Source organism: Dipodomys merriami, unplaced genomic scaffold, assembly GCF_024711535.1.
Source record: "Dipodomys merriami isolate MVZ:Mamm:240054 unplaced genomic scaffold, mDipMer1.0.p SCAF_19, whole genome shotgun sequence".
Lineage (NCBI taxonomy): Eukaryota > Metazoa > Chordata > Mammalia > Rodentia > Heteromyidae > Dipodomys > Dipodomys merriami.
In genome coordinates, this window is record NW_027203270.1 from 33,370,215 (window position 1) to 33,380,583 (window position 10,369).

Genomic DNA, 10,369 nt, shown 5'->3' on the forward strand with positions numbered 1-10,369 from the left:
GACTCGCCCACGCTTTGATGAGGAGGTGTGGCCCAAGGATTTATTCTCTGGGATGAAGGCAGCCAAGGGACCTCCAGGTGGCCATCACATTAAAAATGTAGGCTCGGATGAAATGAATCCAGGCTTCGTCCGTAGAGAACTTTGAGGCTCAGCGGGGAAGACATGGAGACTTGAAAACGTTCAGAAGAATCAGAAATAGTGAGAATTAGCCTATTTGGGAAACATATGGAGGCGTGTTTTTTTTTTTCTCTCTCTCTCTCTCTTCCTGCCTTGAAAGTAGACACGAACAGATGTAGCCTAGCGGGCGTTCAGCACCACGGACAGCGACCTGCCTTCCATACTCTTCTTGGCTGCTCTCTCCGAAAGTCTAAGCAAGGTGTCAGTCAGGGTTGCCTGATTTTTTTTAATGACATAGATGGACCTTTTCGATTACTGTATTAATGAATTCTGAAAAGGCATTGAGTGTCTTATATACCCAGCATTGTGGTAAAATGCTGGGATGAGGTGCAGATGTAATTGAAAATTGCATTATCCTTACTTCCCAAAAGCAGAGATCATACATTTTCTTCGAAGAACAATACCAAGAAAGTAGTAATTCATTTCCTCCTCTTCAGCCTGCCCAATTGTCTTTAGCACTCTAGTAATTTTAATCTATCCTCTGCGCTGTTTTTAAAAATCTTTTTGAGAGGATGAGTTAATTAAAACATTATGAATGTATTGATCAGTATCTGTGGGACAAATTATTGCTCCAATTGCATTAATTGTATCATTTTATCATTGTAACTTCCTTCCTGTTTTAGTCCATGTGTGTTGCTGTAACAAAATCCCACAGCCTTTCATGTTTGGGCACGGCTTTCTAGGTAAATGGGAACAGGAAGAGCACAAGTTCGAGGCCAGGTAATTCTACCTTAAAAATGAATTCTATCTTAAAAACTAAATTATGGCTGGAGATGTATCTAACTGGAAGAACACCTGCTAAGCATGCAAGACATGCTGGATTTAGTTTCTAGCAACAAACACACACTAGAGGTGGTAATTTGTAAAAATAATAGAAATTTCTTTCTTACAGTTCTGAGAATCCAAGATTGAGATGTCTGCATTTCTGCCTTCAGTGTTTGCTAAGAACCATTTTTTCCCCTATGTCCTTACACATTAAAAGGAGCAGATAAAAAAGCTAAGAGGTACTGGGCACTAATGGGTCACACCTATAATCCTAGATTCCCAGGAGGCTAAGATTTGAAGATGAAAATTGACAATTAGGGTGTTTTGTGTGTTTGGGAGTGTGGGCATGTGTCAGTCATGGGGCTTGAACTCAGAGCCTGAGCACTGACCCGGAGCTTTTTGCCCAAGGTAAACGCTTTCTCATTTGAGTCATAGTACCACTTCCTGAAGATCAAAATTCAAACCATATTGGACACACAAAAGTGACAGAAGTAGAGCTGTGGCTCCAGTGGTAGAGAATGGCTTTGGGCAAAAGTGCAATGCAAGAGCATGAGATGCTAGTTCAAGCCCAGTAGTAGAAGAGGAGGGGAGGGGGAGGAGGAGGAGGAGGAGGAGGGGGAGAGGGAGAGGGAGGAGGAGGAGGAGGAGGAGGAGGAGGAAGGGGAGGATACTATTTATAAGAGACTTTGAAGACTTTCTTTTTCCTAACCTTAACCATAAGCAGAACACTAATGATAACCCTAGTCATAATTATAACTGAATCATTAAATTAACATGAATGCTCTATTTTACACAAATTCTAACTTTGGTTGCACTATTAACTCAAAAATTTACTTTCTGGTTCACCCTAAACTTGATCATTTTCTGAGCAGTAACCCTAACTCTGTCCAGAGACCTAACCCCAACCCTAGCCTTTATTATACCCCATAGCTAATATATCCAAAAATACTCTACCTTTCCATCATTCCATCTTTAACCCCAATTGTCCTTTGTAATAGACGTTGCCGTTTCCCCCCCCCAAAATCTTCCTTTTCCTCACCTTAACCCTAACCCCTACAGGAAAACTAACACTTCCCTAGCCCTAATGGTCCCACAAAAAGTAACACAAACTGTTAGGCGCCCTAACTTTGGCACGAGCTATATATATATATATTTTAAACAGGTTGCTGTTATATCATAGAGAAAACGTACTAATGTACAGACTGAAAGGTGAATAGCGATTGTGTGCTTAGAGCAGCAAGGAACTGGAAAGGGACTCCATGAGGGATGGGAAAGGAGTGCCCACATTGTTTTGTAGCCCACAGGGTAGGCTGCTCTTTGCCTTGTCCAGGCCCCCAGAGGCTGTTTATATTCCTTGGTTTATGCCCCCAAAATTGCTTCACTTCCACCTCTGCTTTCCTCGTTACTTCCTTACACCCCCCTCTGCGTCTGTGGTTTGCTCCTTCCCACCTGAGATTTGTTGTGATTACACAAAGAAATTATCTGGGATTGCTTTCAATAGGTCCGAATGTAATAACAACAAATGACATTTGTAAATTTCCTTTTCCATGCAAGAAAACACATTTCAATGCCTTAGAGATTGGGATGTGGACATCTTCCACAGGGAATTTTTCTGTCTCCCACAGGTAGCTTTAGGTGGCATGAAGAATGCCTTGTGTAGATCAATGCCTCCTTTTGTGAAATCATTGAAAATGAAAGAGCTTGCTTCTTTTCAATCTGTATAGTAATGGACTTTATATTTTTCAATAGTGAGTCATTTATATATTATTAGAGGCATTGGTAAGTGACTTTCTTCTCCATAAGTAAGTCTACCAAGTGGAGATATTAAAGTATTTCCTGAATAGAATGTTTTTTTTTCAACAAAGGTTGTCAGATGCCAACATGCGCACGTACCACCAAGAACAAACATGACAATAGAATTGATAGTAGGTTAGTTTGCACCAGCATTATTATATCTAAAAAATGGACCTTCTTTAAAATAAGATTTCAGGGGTTTTATTTCTAAAAATTCTTTGTCTTAGTTTCCATTCCAAGATTGGTGACTAAAAATGACCAAGATATTATGCATACTAAGATTGTGGCATTTTGGTCAAACATTTGGGTTTTATTTTGGAAGTCAGTTAAAAACTTTTCTTCTCGCCAGTATCTACATTCCTGAAGTCAGATGTTACAAAAGACCTGTTTGTCATAAAAAATAAAAATTGTAGGCCTTGTAAATGGTGAAAAATCAAATAGGCTAATTTTTAATTTAAACAGACCCAAATTTCTTGTATTTTTTGCCATCGATTTGATGGTAGATTGTTTACAGAACATTCCGATTTTGCATTAGTGCACATTTACTTCTTTTAAAAAATTTATTATCTTTAAGTGGTCGTACAAAGAAGTTCCCATTCTACAAAACAGTATATGAATACAAAGTGTCTGATAACATTGTCACCCATCACTCCTAACCCACCCCTTCTCTCACTTTTCTTTTCTTCTTTTTTTAAAATTGGTATTAGGTGATTACATAAATTTCACATATTTCACAGTATTGTGGAATAGTGATACTTAAAGTCACAAACACATTTTCACCTTCACAAGGCAAATTGTCATTATCATTCACTTCTAATATCACTCAATACCCTTAGGTAAGATACTAGAAACTCAAGTGAAATCCCTTGATATGTCCAATTCAAAGAGACAGAAGCAGAGGGAGACTTCAAACTTGAATCTCGTTTTCCAAATTATTTGTTGACTATTTAAAACCTTCCACCCAAACCATCTTTTCTGTTTTGTTACCAGGAAGCACATTGCAACAGCTGAGCCACAAAAGTATGCATCATCTACTACTGAAGTCTACTTTAGGGAAAGGTAGACAATCCCCATGCTCAACCTACCAATACCAATCATTCAATGCTCATGGGTAATAAGAGCTTTTTGTTTTCATTTGAAGCACTGTAGATTTCGATAAGTAAGGGTGGTGAAGCTTTCAGGTTTTAAAAGAAAACCACTGTCGAAATCAAGATAGAGAATATGATCCTGTTGTAGAAATATAGCTACTTTTTTTTTTCTAAAAATGTGATCTCCAAATTTGTCTCCAACTTCAGCAACACAGATTTTCTTCCAGATACTACTCTGAGGATTCAATGAAGCAAGAGTTGAGTTACCGTGGCAGGAAACCCTCAAAATTCTCAGTTTGTTCTCTGATTGCTGCTAGGCAGAGGAGAGAAACTCATTAAAACAGAAAGACTCTCCTGCCAGGCAGAATAGGGGAGATATACGTAGATAAAACCCTATGACAAAGCAAATGACAGTTGAGACCCAAAGAAGTTACATGACTATGGCTATTCTTACAAAAATATAAAGAGGGTTTTTTTTGTACTGCAGTACACCAACTTGCTGTTAATGTCACATACACTTAACACTGAGTGATGACTCTCATTTTGCTAAGGTAAATGCTCAAAATGTCTTATATCATTTTTAAGGCTCTTATGAGTTGACATTACCTTGTGTTGAATTTACTCTTGAAAGGGTGAAAGAAATAACTACTGCAAGCAAAAATATATTTGATCTGATCTCTTATAACTTAATGGTTCTTTAGGAAAACTGATTCTTTTAAGGAGTATGCCTGAACAATTCAGATATTCATATTTAAATGCCCAGTTATGAAAATACCATTTGCAGTCTCTACATTTTGAGACCACCAATGTTTCTCATACCAAATCAGGAATCTCTAATGGCTATTTCTCACTTTTCCTGCCATGAAGCAGAAAACAAACTGGCATTGCTGACCTTTTTACTACATTTTCCTATTGGAAAGAATATGAGCAGAATGAACTCCATTTCCTCCCTAAGTACAAGCACATTTCAGAAAGCAGTGCTAGGTAATTTTAGAGCTGTTACCACAATGATTTGGAGAGTCTTGTATTTAGCTTAATATAATGTTCAGTAAACAAGGGAGCACATATGGTTTCTTTACAAGCAGGAAATGGCTGTTACGTCCCAAAACTTGTTGTGGACTTTGAGGAATTCCACCAGGTTTTCAAATAAAAATTAAGTTGACTACACTCTGATTACAATGATTCTGAAAGAGGGCTGTTGGGTGAAAAGGGCCATAAAACCCAGTGATACAAATTTTGGATAAGGCTCATGGGTATAAGGAAGCACAACCTATAACGTTTCTGAGATCCTGAACTGTCAAAACAGCCTGTGCTCACACTTATCTACCAGCTTTTACTTTGTCTACCAGCAGGGTGCAACCTTGTGTCAGCCTAGGTACACCATATCTAAGTAGAGAAGTAATGGACAAACTTAAAATGATGGTACCTACAAGAAGGGGACTTTCGACCCTCAATGGACCCATTTACATAAAGAATGTATTTCAGATTACTCTAGGAACACAAACACCAACAGTTATTTTTCTGAAGAGATTTAATCTAGATTATTGGTTAAACAGTCATTGGAGTATGAAGAAGCCAAAAGAAAACATGTTAGGAAAGAGAATAACTCTACGAAACAGCTACCTCCATTATGTCTGGAGAGACAACAACAAAAGATGTCAGTGTCCAAAGCTGGAAGTCTCCAGAAAGACTTTTTGACTGTCTAGGACCTATGATCGAGAGACTTGTGGAAGATTTGCCATTGGTGCTGATTCCTTTGGAGATTGAAGGAAACACTGCAACTCCAACTTCTCAGGACAATGTCAGCGGCTACTTGATGCAGAATAGGACCAGAAAGTGGAACCCAAAATTGTTTTAAGTAAATAATTCTTGCTGAGGAGACTCTTGCCAAAATCTAGATGCAAAAATGAATGGATCAAGTCATTTTCCCCCTTTCTGTATTTGCATCTCTTTCTAATATGCCTTGTTGACAAAAATCTCACCAAGAGCAAGGAATCAAAAGACAAATATTTAGCAGAGTCAGAATCAGCCTCACAGAGCAGAGTATGGCAGGACTGGATGTAAAAGAAATGATAGGGGAATGATATCTTAATTCCAACAATGACAGGACTTAGATGGAGGGAGAATAATCCTCTTGTAGAATTTCCTTGGCTTAATAGTCTAGGATTTTGTAGGTGAAGTGCTCTTCCTCATCTGCTTTTCACAGTACTTGATGAGATTGAAGGAGTTCTTTTTCTCTCATTCACCAGCAGTTTGCTACCTAACCCATAATTTCATAGGTATTTGATTTTCCAAAAAAAACTTCTTTCATGTTAAGCTCTTGCTACTCTGTGAAAATGAGCGAACTATATCATACTCTCTGTTCTTTCCTTCAATTTTGTCATCTCCTGGACTTGGCTTTTTCGTTGATAGTCCATCGTGATGACCTCCTTGTAATCAGAATAGGGATTAAAATGGCTGATACACCTGAAGCTGTCACCTCAACTACACGTCCTTAGAGCCTTCCTGCTAACAAAGTCAGTGCACAAAGACAAGAGACATTTTATAGCCTAGGGAGCTGACCCTGGAGAAGGAATGAAAAGCTATATCGCTCCCTTATAGATACTGAGATGATGATGGGAACTCAGTGAAGGAATACCTATTATTAACTGTTACAATTGAACAAATTTTGATGGCATGGGTGAGTCACCTTGAACCTAAGATGTACCAAGCTCATATTGTGTAAAGAATACATAGATTTTCTTTTAAAAAGCACTATATCTTGAATCAGAAAACTGGCCTTTCAATTAGAAGTCTACCATTCCCCAGCTCTGGGATTTCTATTGACACAGTGAACGAGAAACTTTTCTTTTGTGAAAACAGAATGGAATCTCTTTTCATAAAGATGGCTGAGACAATGATAATGGAATAGGGTACATAAAAAAGCTTTTAACATGGTATAAGTGCTCAATGATGATTAATTCATCTAAATCTATATGGAATTGCAATTGGAAAATGCAACATGTATTTCCTCAATGATGTCAACCAAGATTTTAAATGAATATCCTTTGCCAGACACTTAATGTATACCAAATTATGATACTTATGCATTCTATTCGGGGCCTCTCCTTCCCTGGCCAATACAATGACCTTTAATCAGCTGAATGGGGATAAGGGCAGGGAAGGAAAACACACAGTTACACTAGCAGATATTTCTATTTTAAGTAAACAATCATATGGCATTCACTATTCAAGTCTCTTTTCTTATTCTTATCTGAGAGGAAAAACAAGATGAAGGTGAACTGAAATAGGAACTAGAAGATTTTTCTGTCATTTAAAAAGTTACACCTGCAAGTTCTTTAAAAGGTTTTTCCAGCCTAAGATTTCATTGCTAATTGCTATATTTTGTTTATTTTCTTTTTTTCTGTAAGGGATATATTAATACATGTCCAGTGGGCTATTTTGAGGAATAAATGAGATACTGCATATGGGTTACCTGGTATCGAATAACCTTTACATGAATGGATATTATTACTGTTACTTCTTGAGCATGGGAGGTTCTATAGACTTTGCAATCAGTGAGATCAGGGATTGAGTTCTGGCCCTGCCACTTACTGTGTGAAAATCTGCAAATTGATTAGAATCTCTGGGTCTTAGTTTTCTTCATCTTTGAAAGAAAGAGAGAAATCCTGAGTCTTTCTACCTTATGGAGTTTCTAAGAAGTGAATGTAATGAGGAAGCCAATGCAAAACACTTTCTACATGTGCACATACACATATTTGAGTGTATACATCTGTGTATATAAATTGTTTATATGTATCTGTGCGCATAACCACTTATTAGGCATATATTCGTACCTGTAAACTCATGTGTGTATTTTATCTATATATGTATATATGTATGAATCCATGCATTAATATATGACATATGTGTGTGCATGTACACACACTTATGTTGGCTGATCTCTCAATATCACATCATCTATTGTAACCTCAGAACAGTCAAGAAAAGGGCAGTAAATTCTAGAATATGATGGGATAATTGAGAGAAGCCAAGTTGACCTCTTATTTGTTACAGATACACATTAATATAATTACACTATTCATTAATAATTGACTGCCCTAGTCTCTGATTCTCGTATTATTATACCTTATGAAAGCTCACAGCAGAGATATATTGTGCAAAATGCAAAACACCAATTTTATCATGAGTAATAAAAATTCAATTAACTTTAGAATAAATGTGTGAGTTAATAACCCAACCTTAAAATAAAGCCATGGAATGTAAATACATTTTGGAAAACAAAATAATAAGAGTGTGACAGTTTATAAAGTATATTGAAAATCCATCACTGCCTTCCACATGCAGGCAAGTAAAGGCCCCTCATTACAGGAGAAGAGAATCATTTTGGACATTTTTATTGTGCTTTATAGCTGGAGCAACCCAATGAAGAAGATGAATCAAAAGCTTTCTATACAGCACAACTTGAGGAAAATTTTTTTTTTAAAAAAACACCAAACCTCCCAGAATTATTTCTTCTGTGTACCTTTGCTGGGTCTGGAATTCTGGCAATGGTGGCATTTTCACTATTGAAGAACAGAGATAAAATGATGTAGTTATCAACCTAGAATTGAGGCTTAGGATGTGCTCTGCATTCTGTCTGATATTTGCTATTTAACTCTGTGCCAAGAAACTGAACATCTCCAGTCTACCATTATGCATCAGTGAAACTGAGGCACTCATTGGTTGTAAGAAACATGTTATGAAATAGTTAAAATGAGATATTTAAGTTCTTGTTATATGGGGGATTGGTGAAAGTTACACAAAGGTGAGATCATAAAGTAGTTTGATGCTTTTAGTATAGCTATTTTGTATCTTTCTTTTTCATTCATACACATCAGAATTTGTCAGTTCAAAAATTTTTTTTTCAAATGAAGGACTTCAGAAAAGTGTTTTTTAAAGTAATTCATTTCTCAATGTAAAGTATGAATTATTGTTTGGAATATACATTTTCAAAAGGTCATGTCAAACAAAACAATAATATTATAGTCACAATCTATTTTAAGATATATCAAAGTGGCTTTCATGCAAACACATCTTGCAAGATAGCAGGATTAGCCATGTGGTTTTCTGATAAAATATCCCTTTCATTAAAATCAGTACAAAGAGACATGGAAGGTTATTACATAGTAATAAAGGGAGTGATACATGAAGACAAAATAACAGCAGTTAATATTTATGCACCAAACAATGGAGCACCTAAATACATTAAACAGACATGTTTGGACTTACAGAACATGACAGACACCAATACATTGATAATGAGAGACTGCAAATCTCCATTGTCACCAAAAGACAGGTCAATCAAATAAAAGATAAACAGGAGCCTCTGAATTAAATGACACCCTAACCCAAATGGACTTAATAGATGTCTACAGAGTATTTCACCCAGCAATGACCCAGTTTCACATTCTTCTCAGCAGCCCAGGAAACATTCTTGAAAATTGCTCATATCATACAACACACAATAAGCCTAAACAAATATAAAGAATAGAGATAACTCTTGGCATGCTATCTGACCACAATGGAATTAAACTAGTTATTAACAACAAAACATACTGCAGAAAACATTCAAACACATGGAGACGGAACACACTACTGAATAACATGAGAGTCATCCAAGAAATAAAGAAGGAAATTAGAAAGTTCTTACAATTCAATGAGAATGAGGACACATCACATCAGAACCTCTGGGATATAGCAAAAGCAGTGCTGAGAGGTAAGTTCATAGCTCTAAACATACACATAGAGAAAACAGAGACAGCTTAGTAAATAACCTCATGATGCAACTAAAGTTGCTAGAAAAACAAGTACAAACCAAACCCAAAACACCTAATGGAGGGAGATAGCAAAGATTAGGACAGAAATTAATGAAATAGAGTTCTAAAAAACCTATACATAAAATCAACAAAATAAAAAAATCAACAATTTTTTGAAAAAAATTGATAAAATTGAAAGCCTTGTTAGACTGATGAAGAAAAGAGATTCAAACCAACAAAATTAGAGATACTAAAGGAAACATTACAGCAATCATCCAAGAAATCCCAATGATTATGAAGGGCTACTTTCAAAACTAGTACAACTACTTTGTACAACAGTGTGAAGGTACATCAAAAAGCTAAATATAGCCAGGAATTGGTAGCTCATGCCTGTAATCCTAGCTATTTAGGAGGCTGAGATTTGAGGATCGTAGTTCAAAGCCAGCTGGGTCAGGAAAGTCCAGGAGACTCTGATCTACAATTAAAAAAAAAAAAAAAAGACAAACCACCAGAAAACCAGAAGTGGCGCTGTGGCTCAAGTGGTAGAGTGCTATTCTTGAGCTGAAGAGCTGAGGGACAGCACCCAGATCAGAGTTCAAGCCCCATAGCTGACAAAAGCAAACAAACAAAAAAAGACTAAACATAGGTGTCCCTTATGACCTAACCATACCACTCCTAGGCATCTACCCAGAGCATCATGAACCAGGATATCATAAAGACACCTGCACATCTATGTTCATTGCTGCT